This window comes from Anser brachyrhynchus (genome assembly GCF_964034855.1).
Source record: "Anser brachyrhynchus genome assembly, chromosome: 6".
Taxonomy (NCBI): Eukaryota; Metazoa; Chordata; class Aves; order Anseriformes; family Anatidae; genus Anser; species Anser brachyrhynchus.
This window is the reverse complement of record NC_137700.1, coordinates 6,314,995-6,338,287: the sequence shown is the minus strand read 5'-3', so window position 1 is coordinate 6,338,287 and position 23,293 is coordinate 6,314,995. Positions and strand designations below refer to the sequence as shown.

The 23,293-nt window shown below is 47.0% G+C and overlaps 2 long non-coding RNA genes across 8 annotated transcripts in view; one reads left to right on the top strand and one right to left on the bottom strand.

Annotated features, from left to right (window-relative positions):
* The window catches only part of LOC308197137, a 494,297-nt gene that overhangs the window by 337,222 nt on the left and 133,782 nt on the right, over nt 1-23,293 (top strand). The window lies entirely within an intron of this gene.
* Nucleotides 1-23,293, bottom strand: part of LOC308197139 — a 391,025-nt gene that overhangs the window by 256,797 nt on the left and 110,935 nt on the right. For 2 of the 3 annotated variants that reach the window (XR_013952622.1, XR_013952623.1), the window contains exon 3: nt 1,397-21,970. This is a non-coding gene — a long non-coding RNA (uncharacterized lncRNA). The remainder of the gene's footprint in view (nt 1-1,396; nt 21,971-23,293) is intronic. The other variant, XR_013952624.1, reaches the window with a different exon arrangement.

The following is a 23,293-nucleotide window of genomic DNA, read 5'->3' as shown; positions in this document are numbered from 1 at the left end:
AGCCGGCCCTGGGGCACGTACATGGTTAAACATGCCTGTTAGTAGTGTGGCGAGCCATAGTGGGAAGGCTAGGGCTATGTTCATAGATAGTTGGGTGGTTGGGGTGAATGTATATGGAAGGAGGCCTAGAAGGTTGATTGTAAGAAGTATGATTATTAGGGATGTAAATATTATGGCTCATTTGTGGCCATTTTTGTTGAGTGGGACTATTAGTTGTTTTGTGATTAGGTGAAGGAGTCATGTTTGGATAGTAGAAAGGCGGTTGTTGATTCATCGGTTGTTTGGGGACGGGAATAGTAGGGCTGGGAAGAGTAGGGATAGTAGGATTAAGGGGATGCCAAATAGATTGGGGCTGGAAAATTGGTCAAAGAAGCTTAGGTTCATGGTCAGGATCATGGTGTGGGTTTGGTAGTGAGGGAGGTCTTATTTGATGGGGGGTTGGTTGTGGTGAAGGCTAGTAGTTTTGGTTGGATGAGGAGTGCTAGGGTTAATCAGGTTATAATTATGATTGAAAATCATGGTGCGGGGTTAAGCTGTGGCATATCATTAAGGAGGGGGAAGTCCCTCTTTGGCTAGCTTAAAAGGCTAGTGCTGTTGCATAGCTTCTTAATGATTAGGATGATGATAGAAGGGACGATCAGGCCTCGAAATGTGGGAGTGGGGTTGATTCTACTACAATGGGTATGTAGCTGTGATTAGCCCCGCAAATTTCTGAGCATTGTCCGTAAAAAATCCCAGGCCGGGTGGTAATGAATGAAGTTTGGTTTAGTCGGCCTGGGATTGCGTCTGTTTTAACTCCGAGCGTTGGGACTGCTCAGGAGTGGAGTACGTCTCCTGCAGTAATGATCACGCGGATGGGGGATTCTATTGGGATAACTACGCGGTGGTCAACTTCTAGCAGTCGGAAGTGGCCGTTGGGTAAGTCTGGGGTGGGCACTATGTAGGAGTCGAATGATAGGTCTTTGAAGTCTGTGTATTCGTAGCTTCAGTATCATTGGTGGCCGATGGCTTTTAGGGTGAGGTCTGGTTCGTCGATTTTGTCCATTATGTAGAGGATTTGTAGGGATGGGAGGGCGAGGAGTACCAGGACGATAGCAGGTAGGATTGTCCAGATCAGCTCTACTTCTTGGGCGTCTACAGCATTGGACGAGAGTTTTTCTGTTAGTATGTGGGCTAAAAGGTAGAGAACTAGGCTGCAGATAGCTAGGGCAACGATTAGGGCGTGGTCGTGGAATTCAACGAGTTCTTCTATGATGGGTGATGAGGCGTCTTGGAATCCTAGTTGGGAGTGGTTGGCCACATGAGATGTACAGGATTTTTACCTGTGATTTAGTCTTGACAAGGCTATGTAATTGGTTTACTAACGTCTCATAAGAAAGAAGCATGAGCGGTTAACCTCCTGGGAGACCCAGAAAACTTCACCCCAGCAAACCCACTAGTAACCCCACCACACATCAAACCAGAATGATACTTCCTATTCGCCTACGCCATCCTACGTTCAATCCCAAATAAACTAGGAGGCGTATTAGCACTGGCCGCCTCCGTACTGATCCTATTCCTAATCCCATTCCTGCACAAATCAAAACAACGAGCAATAACATTCCGACCACTCTCCCAGCTCCTATTCTGAGTACTAGTCGCCGACCTCCTCGTCCTAACATGAGTAGGAAGCCAACCCGTCGAACACCCATTCATCATCATCGGCCAACTCGCTTCAATCGCCTACTTCACTATGCTCCTATTTCTCCTCCCCGCCGCAAGCGCCCTAGAAAACAAAATACTCAACTGCTAAATACTCTAATAGTTTATAAAAACATTGGTCTTGTAAACCAAAGATTGAAGACTTACCACTTCTTAGAGTACCCCAAACTCAGAAAAAAAGGACTCAAACCTTTATCTCCAGCTCCCAAAGCTGGCATTTTCAATAAACTATTCTCTGACCCTAACCCCTAAACCGCCCGAATAGCACCCCGCGACAACCCCCGCACAAGCTCCAATACAACAAACAAAGTCAACAACAGCCCCCAACCCGCCACTAAAAACATCCCTGCCCCATGTGAATAAAACATGGAAACTCCACTAAAATCCGACCGAACAACAAACACCCCAACATTATTCACAGTAGAAACCCCGAACTTCCAAGCCCCCATAAACCCCCCAAACACCAACCCCCCAAAAACAATTGCCACAAACGCTACTGCACATCCAATCACCCATCAATCCCCCCAAGCCCCAGGGAAAGGCTCCGCTGCTAAAGCTACTGAATAAACAAACACCACCAGCATACCCCCCAAATACACCATAAACAGCACTAAAGCCACGAACGAAACCCCAAGGCCCAGCAACCACCCGCACCCCGCCACAGACGCTAACACCAAACCAACAACCCCATAATACGGCGAAGGATTCGACGCCACACCCAAAACACCCACCGCAAAGCAAATCCCTAAAAAAAACATAAAATAAGTCATTATTCCTGCCCGGACACTACCCGAGGCCTGCGGCTCGAAAAGCCGCCATTGTTCTCAACTACAGGAACTAACCGCAAGCCCCCAATAATTCTACCCCATCTATGCCATTATGCTTAACCCCTCCCCCCTCCCCCCCCGAGGCGGGGGTATTTGGTTATGCATATTCGTGCATAAATTTATATACCCCATATACATACATACTATAGTACCAGTAATATACATTATATACGGACTATCTTATAAGCAGGTGCTAAACCCATACATGTACACGGCCATTAAACCCTTAAACACACTCCTACCAAACCACCCGGCATGAATGTTCTAGGACCATACCCCACAACACCCAATACAACTCCACTCAAGCGCATAACAAGACCCCATTTTAATGAATGCTCACAGGACATGCTCCAACAACAACTCTCCACCACATATCTCATGCAGTTCGTATCAGACGGATTTATTAATCGTACTCCTCACGTGAAATCAGCAACCCGTTGCACATAATGTCCGGTATGACTAGCTTCAGGCCCATACGTTCCCCCTAAACCCCTCGCCCTCCTCACATTTTTGCGCCTCTGGTTCCTCGGTCAGGGCCATCCATTGGGTTCACTCACCCCTCCTTGCCCTTCAAAGTGGCATCTGTGAGTACTTTCACCTTCTCAATGCGTAATCGCGGCATGTTCCAGCTTTTTGGCGCCTCTGGTTCCTCTTATTTTTTCCGGGGTTACCTCACAGGTGGCTATTCCCAGTGATCTCGGGGGTCCCACAATCTAAGCCTGGACACACCTGCCTCACAGCCTATCCTATATTTCAAGGGTCCCTCGATGAGACGGTTGGCGTATATGGGGAATCATCCTGACACTGATGCACTTTGACCACATTCAGTTAATGTTACCTCCACCCTCCGGGTTAAATGGGGCTATTGGATGAATGCTCGTTGGACATAGCACAAAACAACAAATCATTAAGCGCAACCCCTGCGCTTCACAAACTAAACCAGTAAACTTTCGCTAACCACCATGTAGCATAAACCTTCATCGCCCAATCCCAGCAAACTACCTCTAAAACTCCATTAATCATCCCTTCCATGACATCATCGGAACGATGTATATATACACACAAACACATACAAAATAACTTAAACTTATTAGAGAAACTCCAGTACTAAAAATAGTAAACACAAGCAATAATTTCATATACTTCACTCTCACTCACCACTCAACTATCAGCTAACCACACCCCCGTCCACATAGCTTAACACAAAGCATGGCACTGAAGTTGCCAAGATGGCATAAAACATGCCTGCGGACAAAAGACTTAGTCCTAACCTTACGGTTGGTTTTTGCTAAATATATACATGCAAGTATCCGCGCCCCAGTGTAAACGCCCTCGACCACCTACCCCCATACAGGCCTTGAGGAGCGGGTATCAGGCACACCCAAGTAGTAGCCCAAGACGCCTCGCTAAGCCACGCCCCCACGGGTATTCAGCAGTAATTAACATTAAGCAATGAGTGCAAACTTGACTTAGTTATAGCAACAGCCTAACTTCAAGGGTTGGTAAATCTTGTGCCAGCCACCGCGGTCATACAAGAAACCCAAATCAACCGTCCTATTGACACGGCGTAAAGAGTGGTAAAATGCCTATCCTAGCTAACTAAGATCAAAATGCAACTGAGCTGTCATAAGCCCAAGATGCACCTAAACACACCATTAAGATGATCTTAGGAACTAACGACTGATTTAAACCCACGAAAGCCAGGGCCCAAACTGGGATTAGATACCCCACTATGCCTGGCCCTAAATCTTGATACTTACTTTACCGAAGTATCCGCCAGAGAACTACGAGCACAAACGCTTAAAACTCTAAGGACTTGGCGGTGCCCCAAACCCACCTAGAGGAGCCTGTTCTACAATCGATAATCCCCGATTAACCCAACCACCCCTTGCCAACACAGCCTACATACCGCCGTCGCCAGCCCACCTCGAATGAGAGCACAACAGTGGACACAATAGCACCCCGCTAATAAGACAGGTCAAGGTATAGCCTATGGAGTGGAAGAAATGGGCTACATTCCCTATTCATAGGGCACACGGAAAGAAGCGTGAAACCACTTCTGGAAGGCGGATTTAGCAGTAAAGTGGGACAATAGAGCCTACTTTAAGCCGGCCCTGGGGCACGTACATACCGCCCGTCACCCTCCTCAAAAGCCACATCCCACATAACTAATACCATAAATACGCTGAAGATGAGGTAAGTCGTAACAAGGTAAGTGTACCGGAAGGTGTACTTAGAATATCAAGACGTAGCTATAACACCAAAGCACTCAGCTTACACCTGAAAGATATCTACTAGACCGGATCGTCTTGAAGCCCCCCCTCTAGCTCAACCACACAAATAGTACACCAAAACTAAAGAATTTACTAAACTAATTAAACTAAAGCATTTTACAGTCTTAGTATAGGCGATAGAAAAGACACTTAGACGCGATAGAGACCCCAGTACCGTAAGGGAAAGATGAAATAGCAGTGAAACAATCAAAGCGACAGACAGCAAAGATCAACCCTTGTACCTTTTGCATCATGGTTTAGCGAGAACAACCAAGCAAAGTGAACTAAAGTTTGCCCCCCCGAAACCCAAGCGAGCTACTTTCAAGCAGTTAAAGAGAGCGAACCCGTCTCTGTTGCAAAAGAGTGGGATGACTTGTCAGTAGAGGTGAAAAGCCAACCGAGCTGGGTGATAGCTGGTTACCTGTGAAACGAATCTAAGTTCCCCCTTAATCCTCCCTACCGGACATCCTGAACCCTAATGAGATGATTAAGAGCTATTTAATGGAGGGACAGCTCCATTAAAAAAGGACACAACCTCGACTAGCGGATAATTCTTACTACTGATCCTACCGTGGGCCCTAAAGCAGCCATCAAAAAAGAGTGCGTCAAAGCTCCACCACCTAAAAATACCAAAATAAGATGATTCCCTTATCACAAACAGGTCAACCTATGAATATAGGAGAATTAATGCTAAAATAAGTAACTCAGGGCCACACCCCTCTAACGGCGCAAGCTTACATAGAAACATTATTAACAGACCTAGACAGATACAAAAACCCCTACAAGACCACGTATTAACTAACCCTGTTAACCCGACTCAGGAGCGCCTATAAGAGCGATTAAAATCTGTGAAAGGAACTCGGCAAATTAATAAGGCCCGACTGTTTACCAAAAACATAGCCTTCAGCAAATTAAACAAGTATTGAAGGTGATGCCTGCCCGGTGACTTAGGTTTAACGGCCGCGGTATCCTAACCGTGCAAAGGTAGCGCAATCAATTGTCCCATAAATCGAGACTTGTATGAATGGCTAAACGAGGTCTTAACTGTCTCTCACAGATAATCAGTGAAATTGATCTCCCCGTGCAAAAGCGGGGATGTGAACATAAGACGAGAAGACCCTGTGGAACTTAAAAATCAACGACCACCGCGAATCCTCAATCAACCCCACTGGGGCCACTACCATCGCAGAGCCTGGTCGATATTTTTCGGTTGGGGCGACCTTGGAGGAGAACAAATCCTCCAAAAACAAGACCATACCTCTTTACCTAGAGCTACCCCTCAAAGTGCTAACAGTGACCAGACCCAATATAATTGATTAATGGACCAAGCTACCCCAGGGATAACAGCGCAATCCCCCTCAAGAGCCCATATCGACAGGGGGGTTTACGACCTCGATGTTGGATCAGGACATCCTAATGGTGCAGCCGCTATTAAGGGTTCGTTTGTTCAACGATTAACAGTCCTACGTGATCTGAGTTCAGACCGGAGCAATCCAGGTCGGTTTCTATCTATGACACACTCTCCCCAGTACGAAAGGACCGGGAAAGTGGGGCCAATACCACAAGCACGCCCCCCCCCCTCTAAGCAGTGAAACCAACTAAACCGTGAAGAGGGCCTTCCCCCACCACTTTCAATCCTAGAAAAGGACCAGCTAGAGTGGCAGAGCCCGGCAAGTGCAGAAGGCTTAAGCCCTTTCCCCAGAGGTTCAAATCCTCTCCCTAGCTTCACCCATGATTCAAATAACAACACTAAGCTGCCTCATTATATCCCTCCTATACATCATCCCAATCCTGATTGCCGTAGCCTTCCTAACCCTAGTAGAACGGAAAATCCTAAGCTACATACAATCCCGCAAAGGCCCTAACGTTGTCGGGCCTTTTGGCCTACTTCAACCATTTGCGGACGGACTGAAACTATTTACCAAAGAGCCCATCCGACCCTCTACCTCTTCCCCACTTCTATTCATTCTGATACCAATACTAGCCCTTGTCCTAGCCCTCACCACTTGAGCACCACTACCACTCCCATTTCCCCTAGCAGATCTAAACCTCGGAGTTCTCTTCCTAATAGCCATGTCAAGCCTAGCCGTCTACTCAGTCCTATGATCAGGCTGAGCCTCGAACTCAAAATACGCACTAATCGGAGCCCTACGGGCAGTAGCACAGACCATTTCATACGAAGTGACACTGGCCATAATCCTGCTATCAATAATCATACTAAGCGGAAGCTACACACTCAGCTCCTTTGCCGTCGCACAGGAGCCTCTATACTTCATTTTCTCCTCATGACCCCTAGCAATAATATGATACGTATCCACCCTAGCAGAGACAAACCGAGCTCCTTTTGACCTCACAGAGGGTGAATCTGAGCTAGTCTCAGGGTTTAACGTTGAATACGCCGCAGGACCCTTCGCCTTATTCTTCCTAGCTGAATATGCGAACATTATGCTAATAAATACACTTACAGCCATCATATTCCTAAACCCAAGCGCCCTAGGGCCACCCACAGAACTATTCCCCGTCATCCTAGCCACAAAAGTCCTCCTACTATCTTCTGGTTTCTTATGGGTCCGAGCTTCATACCCACGATTCCGATATGACCAACTAATGCACCTACTATGAAAAAACTTCCTACCCCTCACACTAGCTCTGTGCCTCTGACACATCAGCATACCTATCTGCTATGCAGGCCTACCTCCTTACATAAGGAAATGTGCCTGAACTACAAAGGGTCACTATGATAAAGTGAACATAGAGGTATAACAGCCCTCTCATTTCCTGTTGACCTTAGAAAAGTAGGAATTGAACCCACACAAGAGAAATCAAAATTCTCCATACTTCCCTTATATTATTTTCTAGTAGAGTCAGCTAATCAAGCTATCGGGCCCATACCCCGAAAATGATGGTTTAACCCCCTCCTCTACTAATGAACCCTTACGCGACCCCAATCATAACCTTCAGCCTCATCTTGGGCACCACAATCACAATTTCCAGCAACCACTGAGTTCTGGCCTGGACAGGACTGGAGATCAACACACTAGCCATCATTCCCCTAATTGCCAAATCCCACCACCCACGAGCAGTAGAAGCCGCAACGAAATACTTCCTAACCCAAGCAGCTGCTTCCGCCCTGGTCCTATTCTCTAGCATAACCAATGCCTGAGTCACTGGCCAATGAGACATCACACAAATAAACCACCCAACCTCCTGTCTACTACTGACAGCAGCAATCGCTATTAAACTGGGCCTAGTGCCATTTCACTTCTGATTCCCAGAAGTACTACAAGGATCGCCACTAATAACAGCCCTGCTACTCTCGACCCTCATAAAATTCCCCCCACTAACCCTGCTCCTACTAACATCCAAATCCCTCGACCCAGCTCTACTCACCGCCATGGCCCTAGCCTCAACAGCACTAGGAGGCTGAATAGGACTGAACCAAACACAAACACGCAAAATCCTAGCCTTCTCGTCCATCTCCCACTTAGGCTGAATCGCCATCATCCTAGTTTACAGCCCCAAATTGGCCTTACTTACCTTCTACCTATACACAATCATAACATCAGCCGTATTCCTAGCCCTTAACAAAATCAAAGCCCTTAACCTATCCATGATCACAACCTCATGAACAAAAACCCCAGTGCTAAACGCCACCCTAATACTAGTACTTTTATCCCTAGCAGGCCTCCCCCCATTAACAGGCTTTATACCAAAGTGACTTATCATCCAAGAACTAACTAAACAGGAAATAACACCAGCAGCCATGGCAATTGCCATGCTATCACTGCTCAGCCTCTTCTTCTACCTACGCCTCGCATACCACTCAACAATTACCCTTCCCCCCAACTCCTCTAACCACATAAAACAATGATACACTAGCAAAGCCCCAAGCACACCTACTGCGGTCCTTGCCTCACTATCAATCCTCTTACTTCCCCTGTCCCCAATAATACATGCCATTGTCTAGAAACTTAGGATAACACCCCAAACCGAAGGCCTTCAAAGCCTTAAATAAGAGTTAAACCCTCTTAGTTTCTGCACATTAAGACTTACAGAATATTAACCTGTATCTTCTGAATGCAAGTCAGACGCTTTAATTAAGCTAAAGCCTCCCTAGACAGATGGGCTTCGATCCCACAAAACTCTAGTTAACAGCTAAATGCCTAAACCAATTGGCTTCTGCCTACAAAGACCCTGACGCACCCTAGTGCGCATCGATGAGCTTGCAACTCAACATGAATTTCACTACAGAGCCGATAAGAAGAGGAATTAAACCTCTGTAAAAAGGACTACAGCCTAACGCTTCAACACTCAGCCATCTTACCCGTCACCTTCATCAACCGATGACTATTTTCCACTAACCATAAGGATATTGGCACCCTGTACCTCATCTTCGGGGCATGAGCAGGAATAGTCGGCACCGCACTCAGCCTATTAATCCGCGCAGAACTAGGACAACCAGGAACTCTCCTAGGCGACGACCAAATTTACAATGTAATCGTTACCGCTCACGCCTTTGTAATAAGCTTCTTTATAGTCATACCCATCATGATCGGAGGATTCGGCAACTGATTAGTCCCCCTCATAATCGGTGCCCCCGACATAGCATTCCCGCGAATAAACAACATAAGCTTTTGACTCCTCCCCCCATCATTCCTCCTCCTACTAGCCTCATCCACTGTAGAAGCTGGCGCCGGCACAGGCTGAACTGTCTACCCTCCCCTAGCAGGTGACCTTGCCCACGCCGGAGCTTCAGTAGACCTGGCTATCTTCTCACTCCACTTAGCCGGTATCTCCTCCATCCTTGGGGCCATCAACTTTATCACCACAGCCATCAACATAAAACCCCCCGCACTCTCACAATACCAAACCCCACTATTTGTCTGATCCGTACTAATTACCGCCATCCTACTCCTTCTATCACTCCCCGTACTCGCCGCCGGTATTACAATATTACTAACTGATCGAAACCTAAACACCACATTCTTCGACCCCGCTGGAGGAGGAGACCCAATCCTGTACCAACACCTATTCTGATTCTTCGGACACCCAGAAGTCTATATTCTGATCCTACCGGGGTTCGGAATCATCTCACACGTAGTCACATACTACTCAGGCAAAAAGGAGCCCTTCGGCTACATGGGAATAGTCTGAGCCATACTATCCATCGGCTTCCTAGGATTCATCGTCTGAGCTCACCACATGTTTACAGTAGGAATAGACGTTGATACCCGAGCCTACTTTACATCAGCCACTATAATCATTGCCATCCCTACCGGAATCAAAGTATTTAGCTGACTAGCCACCCTGCACGGAGGAACAATCAAATGAGACCCCCCCCAATACTATGAGCTCTAGGATTTATCTTCCTATTTACCATCGGAGGATTAACAGGAATCGTTCTTGCAAACTCTTCCCTAGACATCGCCCTGCACGACACGTACTACGTAGTTGCCCACTTCCACTACGTCCTATCCATAGGCGCCGTCTTTGCCATTCTAGCAGGATTTACTCACTGATTCCCACTACTCACTGGGTTTACCCTACACCAAACATGAGCAAAAGCCCACTTCGGGGTAATATTTACAGGAGTAAACCTAACGTTCTTCCCCCAGCACTTCCTAGGCCTAGCAGGAATACCCCGACGATACTCGGACTATCCCGACGCCTACACACTATGAAACACCATTTCCTCCTAGTCCTAGGACTTAGAGAAACTCCAGTACTAAAAATAGTAAACACAAGCAATAATTTCATATACTTCACTCTCACTCACCACTCAACTATCAGCTAACCACACCCCCGTCCACATAGCTTAACACAAAGCATGGCACTGAAGTTGCCAAGATGGCATAAAACATGCCTGCAGACAAAAGACTTAGTCCTAACCTTACGGTTGGTTTTTGCTAAATATATACATGCAAGTATCCGCGCCCCAGTGTAAACGCCCTCGACCACCTACCCCCATACAGGCCTTGAGGAGCGGGTATCAGGCACACCCAAGTAGTAGCCCAAGACGCCTCGCTAAGCCACGCCCCCACGGGTATTCAGCAGTAATTAACATTAAGCAATGAGTGCAAACTTGACTTAGTTATAGCAACAGCCTAACTTCAAGGGTTGGTAAATCTTGTGCCAGCCACCGCGGTCATAGAAGAAACCCAAATCAACCGTCCTATTGACACGGCGTAAAGAGTGGTAAAATGCCTATCCTAGCTAACTAAGATCAAAATGCAACTGAGCTGTCATAAGCCCAAGATGCACCTAAACACACCATTAAGATGATCTTAGGAACTAACGACTGATTTAAACCCACGAAAGCCAGGGCCCAAACTGGGATTAGATACCCCACTATGCCTGGCCCTAAATCTTGATACTTACTTTACCGAAGTATCCGCCAGAGAACTACGAGCACAAACGCTTAAAACTCTAAGGACTTGGCGGTGCCCCAAACCCACCTAGAGGAGCCTGTTCTACAATCGATAATCCCCGATTAACCCAACCACCCCTTGCCAACACAGCCTACATACCGCCGTCGCCAGCCCACCTCGAATGAGAGCACAACAGTGGACACAATAGCACCCCGCTAATAAGACAGGTCAAGGTATAGCCTATGGAGTGGAAGAAATGGGCTACATTCCCTATTCATAGGGCACATGGAAAGAAGCGTGAAACCACTTCTGGAAGGCGGATTTAGCAGTAAAGTGGGACAATAGAGCCTACTTTAAGCCGGCCCTGGGGCACGTACATGGTTAAACATGCCTGTTAGTAGTGTGGCGAGCCATAGTGGGAAGGCTAGGGCTATGTTCATAGATAGTTGGGTGGTTGGGGTGAATGTATATGGAAGGAGGCCTAGAAGGTTGATTGTAAGAAGTATGATTATTAGGGATGTAAATATTATGGCTCATTTGTGGCCATTTTTGTTGAGTGGGACTATTAGTTGTTTTGTGATTAGGTGAAGGAGTCATGTTTGGATAGTAGAAAGGCGGTTGTTGATTCATCGGTTGTTTGGGGACGGGAATAGTAGGGCTGGGAAGAGTAGGGATAGTAGGATTAAGGGGATGCCAAATAGATTGGGGCTGGAAAATTGGTCAAAGAAGCTTAGGTTCATGGTCAGGATCATGGTGTGGGTTTGGTAGTGAGGGAGGTCTTATTTGATGGGGGGTTGGTTGTGGTGAAGGCTAGTAGTTTTGGTTGGATGAGGAGTGCTAGGGTTAATCAGGTTATAATTATGATTGAAAATCATGGTGCGGGGTTAAGCTGTGGCATATCATTAAGGAGGGGGAAGTCCCTCTTTGGCTAGCTTAAAAGGCTAGTGCTGTTGCATAGCTTCTTAATGATTAGGATGATGATAGAAGGGACGATCAGGCCTCGAAATGTGGGAGTGGGGTTGATTCTACTACAATGGGTATGTAGCTGTGATTAGCCCCGCAAATTTCTGAGCATTGTCCGTAAAAAATCCCAGGCCGGGTGGTAATGAATGAAGTTTGGTTTAGTCGGCCTGGGATTGCGTCTGTTTTAACTCCGAGCGTTGGGACTGCTCAGGAGTGGAGTACGTCTCCTGCAGTAATGATCACGCGGATGGGGGATTCTATTGGGATAACTACGCGGTGGTCAACTTCTAGCAGTCGGAAGTGGCCATTGGGTAAGTCTGGGGTGGGCACTATGTAGGAGTCGAATGATAGGTCTTTGAAGTCTGTGTATTCGTAGCTTCAGTATCATTGGTGGCCGATGGCTTTTAGGGTGAGGTCTGGTTCGTCGATTTTGTCCATTATGTAGAGGATTTGTAGGGATGGGAGGGCGAGGAGTACCAGGATGATAGCAGGTAGGATTGTCCAGATCAGCTCTACTTCTTGGGCGTCTACAGCATTGGACGAGAGTTTTTCTGTTAGTATGTGGGCTAAAAGGTAGAGAACTAGGCTGCAGATAGCTAGGGCAACGATTAGGGCGTGGTCGTGGAATTCAACGATTTCTTCTATGATGGGTGATGAGGCGTCTTGGAATCCTAGTTGGGAGTGGTTGGCCACATGAGATGTACAGGATTTTTACCTGTGATTTAGTCTTGACAAGGCTATGTAATTGGTTTACTAACGTCTCATAAGAAAGAAGCATGAGCGGTTAACCTCCTGGGAGACCCAGAAAACTTCACCCCAGCAAACCCACTAGTAACCCCACCACACATCAAACCAGAATGATACTTCCTATTCGCCTACGCCATCCTACGTTCAATCCCAAATAAACTAGGAGGCGTATTAGCACTGGCCGCCTCCGTACTGATCCTATTCCTAATCCCATTCCTGCACAAATCAAAACAACGAGCAATAACATTCCGACCACTCTCCCAGCTCCTATTCTGAGTACTAGTCGCCGACCTCCTCGTCCTAACATGAGTAGGAAGCCAACCCGTCGAACACCCATTCATCATCATCGGCCAACTCGCTTCAATCGCCTACTTCACTATCCTCCTATTTCTCCTCCCCGCCGCAAGCGCCCTAGAAAACAAAATACTCAACTGCTAAATACTCTAATAGTTTATAAAAACATTGGTCTTGTAAACCAAAGATTGAAGACTTACCACTTCTTAGAGTACCCCAAACTCAGAAAAAAAGGACTCAAACCTTTATCTCCAGCTCCCAAAGCTGGCATTTTCAATAAACTATTCTCTGACCCTAACCCCTAAACCGCCCGAATAGCACCCCGCGACAACCCCCGCACAAGCTCCAATACAACAAACAAAGTCAACAACAGCCCCCAACCCGCCACTAAAAACATCCCTGCCCCATGTGAATAAAACATGGAAACTCCACTAAAATCCGACCGAACAACAAACACCCCAACATTATTCACAGTAGAAACCCCGAACTTCCAAGCCCCCATAAACCCCCCAAACACCAACCCCCCAAAAACAATTGCCACAAACGCTACTGCACATCCAATCACCCATCAATCCCCCCAAGCCCCAGGGAAAGGCTCCGCTGCTAAAGCTACTGAATAAACAAACACCACCAGCATACCCCCCAAATACACCATAAACAGCACTAAAGCCACGAACGAAACCCCAAGGCCCAGCAACCACCCGCACCCCGCCACAGACGCTAACACCAAACCAACAACCCCATAATACGGCGAAGGATTCGACGCCACACCCAAAACACCCACCGCAAAGCAAATCCCTAAAAAAAACATAAAATAAGTCATTATTCCTGCCCGGACACTACCCGAGGCCTGCGGCTCGAAAAGCCGCCATTGTTCTCAACTACAGGAACTAACCGCAAGCCCCCAATAATTCTACCCCATCTATGCCATTATGCTTAACCCCTCCCCCCTCCCCCCCCGAGGCGGGGGTATTTGGTTATGCATATTCGTGCATAAATTTATATACCCCATATACATACATACTATAGTACCAGTAATATACATTATATACGGACTATCTTATAAGCAGGTGCTAAACCCATACATGTACACGGCCATTAAACCCTTAAACACACTCCTACCAAACCACCCGGCATGAATGTTCTAGGACCATACCCCACAACACCCAATACAACTCCACTCAAGCGCATAACAAGACCCCATTTTAATGAATGCTCACAGGACATGCTCCAACAACAACTCTCCACCACATATCTCATGCAGTTCGTATCAGACGGATTTATTAATCGTACTCCTCACGTGAAATCAGCAACCCGTTGCACATAATGTCCGGTATGACTAGCTTCAGGCCCATACGTTCCCCCTAAACCCCTCGCCCTCCTCACATTTTTGCGCCTCTGGTTCCTCGGTCAGGGCCATCCATTGGGTTCACTCACCCCTCCTTGCCCTTCAAAGTGGCATCTGTGAGTACTTTCACCTTCTCAATGCGTAATCGCGGCATGTTCCAGCTTTTTGGCGCCTCTGGTTCCTCTTATTTTTTCCGGGGTTACCTCACAGGTGGCTATTCCCAGTGATCTCGGGGGTCCCACAATCTAAGCCTGGACACACCTGCCTCACGGCCTATCCTATATTTCAAGGGTCCCTCGATGAGACGGTTGGCGTATATGGGGAATCATCCTGACACTGATGCACTTTGACCACATTCAGTTAATGTTACCTCCACCCTCCGGGTTAAATGGGGCTATTGGATGAATGCTCGTTGGACATAGCACAAAACAACAAATCATTAAGCGCAACCCCTGCGCTTCACAAACTAAACCAGTAAACTTTCGCTAACCACCATGTAGCATAAACCTTCATCGCCCAATCCCAGCAAACTACCTCTAAAACTCCATTAATCATCCCTTCCATGACATCATCGGAACGATGTATATATACACACAAACACATACAAAATAACTTAAACTTATTAGAGAAACTCCAGTACTAAAAATAGTAAACACAAGCAATAATTTCATATACTTCACTCTCACTCACCACTCAACTATCAGCTAACCACACCCCCGTCCACATAGCTTAACACAAAGCATGGCACTGAAGTTGCCAAGATGGCATAAAACATGCCTGCGGACAAAAGACTTAGTCCTAACCTTACGGTTGGTTTTTGCTAAATATATACATGCAAGTATCCGCGCGCCAGTGTAAACGCCCTCGACCACCTACCCCCATACAGGCCTTGAGGAGCGGGTATCAGGCACACCCAAGTAGTAGCCCAAGACGCCTCGCTAAGCCACGCCCCCACGGGTATTCAGCAGTAATTAACATTAAGCAATGAGTGCAAACTTGACTTAGTTATAGCAACAGCCTAACTTCAAGGGTTGGTAAATCTTGTGCCAGCCACCGCGGTCATACAAGAAACCCAAATCAACCGTCCTATTGACACGGCGTAAAGAGTGGTAAAATGCCTATCCTAGCTAACTAAGATCAAAATGCAACTGAGCTGTCATAAGCCCAAGATGCACCTAAACACACCATTAAGATGATCTTAGGAACTAACGACTGATTTAAACCCACGAAAGCCAGGGCCCAAACTGGGATTAGATACCCCACTATGCCTGGCCCTAAATCTTGATACTTACTTTACCGAAGTATCCGCCAGAGAACTACGAGCACAAACGCTTAAAACTCTAAGGACTTGGCGGTGCCCCAAACCCACCTAGAGGAGCCTGTTCTACAATCGATAATCCCCGATTAACCCAACCACCCCTTGCCAACACAGCCTACATACCGCCGTCGCCAGCCCACCTCGAATGAGAGCACAACAGTGGACACAATAGCACCCCGCTAATAAGACAGGTCAAGGTATAGCCTATGGAGTGGAAGAAATGGGCTACATTCCCTATTCATAGGGCACACGGAAAGAAGCGTGAAACCACTTCTGGAAGGCGGATTTAGCAGTAAAGTGGGACAATAGAGCCTACTTTAAGCCGGCCCTGGGGCACGTACATACCGCCCGTCACCCTCCTCAAAAGCCACATCCCACATAACTAATACCATAAATACGCTGAAGATGAGGTAAGTCGTAACAAGGTAAGTGTACCGGAAGGTGTACTTAGAATATCAAGACGTAGCTATAACACCAAAGCACTCAGCTTACACCTGAAAGATATCTACTAGACCGGATCGTCTTGAAGCCCCCCCTCTAGCTCAACCACACAAATAGTACACCAAAACTAAAGAATTTACTAAACTAATTAAACTAAAGCATTTTACAGTCTTAGTATAGGCGATAGAAAAGACACTTAGACGCGATAGAGACCCCAGTACCGTAAGGGAAAGATGAAATAGCAGTGAAACAATCAAAGCGACAGACAGCAAAGATCAACCCTTGTACCTTTTGCATCATGGTTTAGCGAGAACAACCAAGCAAAGTGAACTAAAGTTTGCCCCCCCGAAACCCAAGCGAGCTACTTTCAAGCAGTTAAAGAGAGCGAACCCGTCTCTGTTGCAAAAGAGTGGGATGACTTGTCAGTAGAGGTGAAAAGCCAACCGAGCTGGGTGATAGCTGGTTACCTGTGAAACGAATCTAAGTTCCCCCTTAATCCTCCCTACCGGACATCCTGAACCCTAATGAGATGATTAAGAGCTATTTAATGGAGGGACAGCTCCATTAAAAAAGGACACAACCTCGACTAGCGGATAATTCTTACTACTGATCCTACCGTGGGCCCTAAAGCAGCCATCAAAAAAGAGTGCGTCAAAGCTCCACCACCTAAAAATACCAAAATAAGATGATTCCCTTATCACAAACAGGTCAACCTATGAATATAGGAGAATTAATGCTAAAATAAGTAACTCAGGGCCACACCCCTCTAACGGCGCAAGCTTACATAGAAACATTATTAACAGACCTAGACAGATACAAAAACCCCTACAAGACCACGTATTAACTAACCCTGTTAACCCGACTCAGGAGCGCCTATAAGAGCGATTAAAATCTGTGAAAGGAACTCGGCAAATTAATAAGGCCCGACTGTTTACCAAAAACATAGCCTTCAGCAAATTAAACAAGTATTGAAGGTGATGCCTGCCCGGTGACTTAGGTTTAACGGCCGCGGTATCCTAACCGTGCAAAGGTAGCGCAATCAATTGTCCCATAAATCGAGACTTGTATGAATGGCTAAACGAGGTCTTAACTGTCTCTCACAGATAATCAGTGAAATTGATCTCCCCGTGCAAAAGCGGGGATGTGAACATAAGACGAGAAGACCCTGTGGAACTTAAAAATCAACGACCACCGCGAATCCTCAATCAACCCCACTGGGGCCACTACCATCGCAGAGCCTGGTCGATATTTTTCGGTTGGGGCGACCTTGGAGGAGAACAAATCCTCCAAAAACAAGACCATACCTCTTTACCTAGAGCTACCCCTCAAAGTGCTAACAGTGACCAGACCCAATATAATTGATTAATGGACCAAGCTACCCCAGGGATAACAGCGCAATCCCCCTCAAGAGCCCATATCGACAGGGGGGTTTACGACCTCGATGTTGGATCAGGACATCCTAATGGTGCAGCCGCTATTAAGGGTTCGTTTGTTCAACGATTAACAGTCCTACGTGATCTGAGTTCAGACCGGAGCAATCCAGGTCGGTTTCTATCTATGACACACTCTCCCCAGTACGAAAGGACCGGGAAAGTGGGGCCAATACCACAAGCACGCCCCCCCCCTCTAAGCAGTGAAACCAACTAAACCGTGAAGAGGGCCTTCCCCCACCACTTTCAATCCTAGAAAAGGACCAGCTAGAGTGGCAGAGCCCGGCAAGTGCAGAAGGCTTAAGCCCTTTCCCCAGAGGTTCAAATCCTCTCCCTAGCTTCACCCATGATTCAAATAACAACACTAAGCTGCCTCATTATATCCCTCCTATACATCATCCCAATCCTGACTGCCGTAGCCTTCCTAACCCTAGTAGAACGGAAAATCCTAAGCTACATACAATCCCGCAAAGGCCCTAACGTTGTCGGGCCTTTTGGCCTACTTCAACCATTTGCGGACGGACTGAAACTATTTACCAAAGAGCCCATCCGACCCTCTACCTCTTCCCCACTTCTATTCATTCTGATACCAATACTAGCCCTTGTCCTAGCCCTCACCACTTGAGCACCACTACCACTCCCATTTCCCCTAGCAGATCTAAACCTCGGAGTTCTCTTCCTAATAGCCATGTCAAGCCTAGCCGTCTACTCAGTCCTATGATCAGGCTGAGCCTCGAACTCAAAATACGCACTAATCGGAGCCCTACGGGCAGTAGCACAGACCATTTCATACGAAGTGACACTGGCCATAATCCTGCTATCAATAATCATACTAAGCGGAAGCTACACACTCAGCTCCTTTGCCGTCGCACAGGAGCCTCTATACTTCATTTTCTCCTCATGACCCCTAGCAATAATATGATACGTATCCACCCTAGCAGAGACAAACCGAGCTCCTTTTGACCTCACAGAGGGTGAATCTGAGCTAGTCTCAGGGTTTAACGTTGAATACGCCGCAGGACCCTTCGCCTTATTCTTCCTAGCTGAATATGCGAACATTATGCTAATAAATACACTTACAGCCATCATATTCCTAAACCCAAGCGCCCTAGGGCCACCCACAGAACTATTCCCCATCATCCTAGCCACAAAAGTCCTCCTACTATCTTCTGGTTTCTTATGGGTCCGAGCTTCATACCCACGATTCCGATATGACCAACTAATGCACCTACTATGAAAAAACTTCCTACCCCTCACACTAGCTCTGTGCCTCTGACACATCAGCATACCTATCTGCTATGCAGGCCTACCTCCTTACATAAGGAAATGTGCCTGAACTACAAAGGGTCACTATGATAAAGTGAACATAGAGGTATAACAGCCCTCTCATTTCCTGTTGACCTTAGAAAAGTAGGAATTGAACCCACACAAGAGAAATCAAAATTCTCCATACTTCCCTTATATTATTTTCTAGTAGAGTCAGCTAATCAAGCAATCGGGCCCATACCCCGAAAATGATGGTTTAACCCCCTCCTCTACTAATGAACCCTTACGCGACCCCAATCATAACCTTCAGCCTCATCTTGGGCACCACAATCACAATTTCCAGCAACCACTGAGTTCTGGCCTGGACAGGACTGGAGATCAACACACTAGCCATCATTCCCCTAATTGCCAAATCCCACCACCCACGAGCAGTAGAAGCCGCAACGAAATACTTCCTAACCCAAGCAGCTGCTTCCGCCCTGGTCCTATTCTCTAGCATAACTAATGCCTGAGTCACTGGCCAATGAGACATCACACAAATAAACCACCCAACCTCCTGTCTACTACTGACAGCAGCAATCGCTATTAAACTGGGCCTAGTGCCATTTCACTTCTGATTCCCAGAAGTACTACAAGGATCGCCACTAATAACAGCCCTGCTACTCTCGACCCTCATAAAATTCCCCCCACTAACCCTGCTCCTACTAACATCCAAATCCCTCGACCCAGCTCTACTCACCGCCATGGCCCTAGCCTCAACAGCACTAGGAGGCTGAATAGGACTGAACCAAACACAAACACGCAAAATCCTAGCCTTCTCGTCCATCTCCCACTTAGGCTGAATCGCCATCATCCTAGTTTACAGCCCCATATTGGCCTTACTTACCTTCTACCTATACTAGGATGGCCTCTAGCAGGATTTACTCACTGATTCCCACTACTCACTGGGTTTACCCTACACCAAACATGAGCAAAAGCCCACTTCGGGGTAATATTTACAGGAGTAAACCTAACGTTCTTCCCCCAGCACTTCCTAGGCCTAGCAGGAATACCCCGACGATACTCGGACTATCCCGACGCCTACACACTATGAAACACCATTTCCTCCATCGGCTCCCTAATCTCAATAGTAGCCGTAATCATACTAATATTCATCATCTGAGAAGCCTTTCCGGCCAAACGAAAAGTCCTACAACCAGAACTAACTACCACAAACGTTGAATGAATCCACGGCTGCCCTCCCCCATACCATACTTTCGAGGAACCGGCCTTCGTCCAAGTACAAGAAAGGAAGGAATCGAACCCTCACATGCTGGTTTCAAGCCAACTGCATTAACCGCTCATGCTTCTTTCTTATGAGACGTTAGTAAACCAATTACATAGCCTTGTCAAGACTAAATCACAGGTAAAAATCCTGTACATCTCATGTGGCCAACCACTCCCAACTAGGATTCCAAGACGCCTCATCACCCATCATAGAAGAACTCGTTGAATTCCACGACCACGCCCTAATCGTTGCCCTAGCTATCTGCAGCCTAGTTCTCTACCTTTTAGCCCACATACTAACAGAAAAACTCTCGTCCAATGCTGTAGACGCCCAAGAAGTAGAGCTGATCTGGACAATCCTACCTGCTATCGTCCTGGTACTCCTCGCCCTCCCATCCCTACAAATCCTCTACATAATGGACAAAATCGATGAACCAGACCTCACCCTAAAAGCCATCGGCCACCAATGATACTGAAGCTACGAATACACAGACTTCAAAGACCTATCATTCGACTCCTACATAGTGCCCACCCCAGACTTACCCAACGGCCACTTCCGACTGCTAGAAGTTGACCACCGCGTAGTTATCCCAATAGAATCCCCCATCCGCGTGATCATTACTGCAGGAGACGTACTCCACTCCTGAGCAGTCCCAACGCTCGGAGTTAAAACAGACGCAATCCCAGGCCGACTAAACCAAACTTCATTCATTACCACCCGGCCTGGGATTTTTTACGGACAATGCTCAGAAATTTGCGGGGCTAATCACAGCTACATACCCATTGTAGTAGAATCAACCCCACTCCCACATTTCGAGGCCTGATCGTCCCTTCTATCATCATCCTAATCATTAAGAAGCTATGCAACAGCACTAGCCTTTTAAGCTAGCCAAAGAGGGACTTCCCCCTCCTTAATGATATGCCACAGCTTAACCCCGCACCATGATTTTCAATCATAATTATAACCTGATTAACCCTAGCACTCCTCATCCAACCAAAACTACTAGCCTTCACCACAACCAACCCCCCATCAAATAAGACCTCCCTCACTACCAAACCCACACCATGATCCTGACCATGAACCTAAGCTTCTTTGACCAATTTTCCAGCCCCAATCTATTTGGCATCCCCTTAATCCTACTATCCCTACTCTTCCCAGCCCTACTATTCCCGTCCCCAAACAACCGATGAATCAACAACCGCCTTTCTACTATCCAAACATGACTCCTTCACCTAATCACAAAACAACTAATAGTCCCACTCAACAAAAATGGCCACAAATGAGCCATAATATTTACATCCCTAATAATCATACTTCTTACAATCAACCTTCTAGGCCTCCTTCCATATACATTCACCCCAACCACCCAACTATCTATGAACATAGCCCTAGCCTTCCCACTATGGCTCGCCACACTACTAACAGGCCTACGAAACCAACCATCAGCCTCTTTAGCCCACCTATTACCCGAAGGTACCCCTACACCCCTAATCCCCGCACTAATCCTGATCGAAACAACCAGCCTACTAATCCGCCCCCTAGCCCTCGGAGTCCGCCTTACAGCCAACCTTACAGCAGGACACTTACTCATCCAACTCATCTCTACAGCCTCCATTGCATTAATACCCACCCTTCCTGCAGTATCCATCCTAACAATAATCATCCTACTACTCCTAACCATCCTAGAAGTAGCAGTAGCCATAATCCAGGCCTACGTCTTCGTGCTCCTTCTAAGCCTATACTTACAAGAAAACATCTAATGGCACACCAAGCACACTCATACCACATAGTTGACCCAAGCCCTTGACCAATCTTCGGGGCAGCCGCCGCCCTACTCACAACCTCAGGATTAATCATGTGATTCCACTACAACTCATCCATACTACTAACCCTAGGCCTCATCTCAATACTCCTAGTAATACTCCAATGATGACGAGACATTGTACGAGAAAGCACCTTCCAAGGCCATCACACTCCCACAGTCCAAAAAGGCCTACGATACGGCATAATCCTTTTCATCACATCCGAAGCATTCTTCTTCTTAGGGTTCTTCTGAGCGTTCTTCCACTCGAGCCTGGCCCCAACCCCAGAACTAGGAGGCCAATGACCCCCAACAGGAATTAAACCACTCAACCCGATAGAAGTCCCCCTACTAAACACAGCCATCCTACTAGCCTCAGGCGTTACCGTAACGTGAGCCCATCACAGCATCACAGAAGGAAACCGAAAACACGCCATCCACGCCCTAACCCTAACGATCCTCCTGGGATTCTACTTCACAGCCCTACAAGCAATAGAATACCACGAAGCCCCATTCTCAATCGCCGATAGCGTCTACGGATCTACCTTCTTCGTTGCCACTGGATTCCACGGACTCCACGTAATCATCGGATCCTCCTTCCTGACCGTCTGCCTCTTCCGACTGATCAAGTTCCACTTTACATCAGACCACCACTTCGGATTCGAGGCAGCAGCCTGATACTGACACTTCGTAGACGTCATCTGACTATTCCTCTACATAACCATCTACTGATGAGGATCTTGCTCTTCTAGTATATTAATTACAATTGACTTCCAATCTCTAGAATCTGGTATAAACCCAGAGGAGAGCAATGAACGCACTCATGTTCATATTCGCCCTATCATCAATCCTAAGCGCCGCCCTAACCGCATTAAACTTCTGACTCGCCCAAATAAACCCCGACTCAGAGAAACTCTCACCGTACGAATGTGGATTCGACCCACTTGGATCTGCTCGATTACCATTCTCAGTCCGATTCTTCCTCAGTAGCCATCCTGTTCGTCCTATTCGACCTAGAAATCGCCCTCCTACTCCCCCTGCCATGAGCCGTCCAACTCCAATCCCCCCTAATGACCCTCACCTGAACTGTAGCGATCCTCCTTCTCCTAACACTCGGACTGGCCTACGAGTGAATTCAAGGGGGCCTAGAATGAGCAGAATAACAGAAAGTTAGTCTAACCAAAAAGATAGCTGGTTTCGACCCAGCAGATTACAGCCAACCCTGTATCTTTTTTATGTCGCCCCTACA